Source organism: Mastomys coucha, unplaced genomic scaffold, assembly GCF_008632895.1.
Source record: "Mastomys coucha isolate ucsf_1 unplaced genomic scaffold, UCSF_Mcou_1 pScaffold12, whole genome shotgun sequence".
Classification (NCBI taxonomy): domain Eukaryota; kingdom Metazoa; phylum Chordata; class Mammalia; order Rodentia; family Muridae; genus Mastomys; species Mastomys coucha.
This window is the reverse complement of record NW_022196894.1, coordinates 63,880,226-63,880,764: the sequence shown is the minus strand read 5'-3', so window position 1 is coordinate 63,880,764 and position 539 is coordinate 63,880,226.

Here is a 539-nt window from a genome sequence, read left to right as displayed (position 1 = left end):
AAAAAAAAAAAAAAAAAAAAAAGAACTCGGTAGTGGCCTCCTTGCCACACCCCCAGATGGTGTCCAACCCTTTGATCTGACTTCCCAGACAGAGTCCAGGGCGTCCAAGACTCTCATAGTCTGTGACAACTAGGTATGTCTACCTGCCTCACAAGACTACCTCCAAAAAACTGCTGCAGTCTCACAGATCAGAGATACAGATTCAAAAAGTCAGACAGACACAAAACAACTGTGGTACCTACTAGAGTGTGCAATCCTCAGTGCATGATCCTCTGATCTCCAGTCACCAGTCCCACAAGAGGAGGACCATCCTTGCCAATGCACCAAGATGTTAGATTCAGAGTGGATGTCCCACTCACGAAGACACAGAAACAGAGAACAATGCAATTAACAAGAGATTTTTTTTATTAATCCAGTATACTGGGGTAATCTCGCACTCAGGTAATGGTGACCCTGAGAGACAAAAGCTCATACTCTTTATACCTTTTCAGAACAGAGTGGGTTGATTATCTTTCTCATTGTTCTTTGTTTCCATTGAC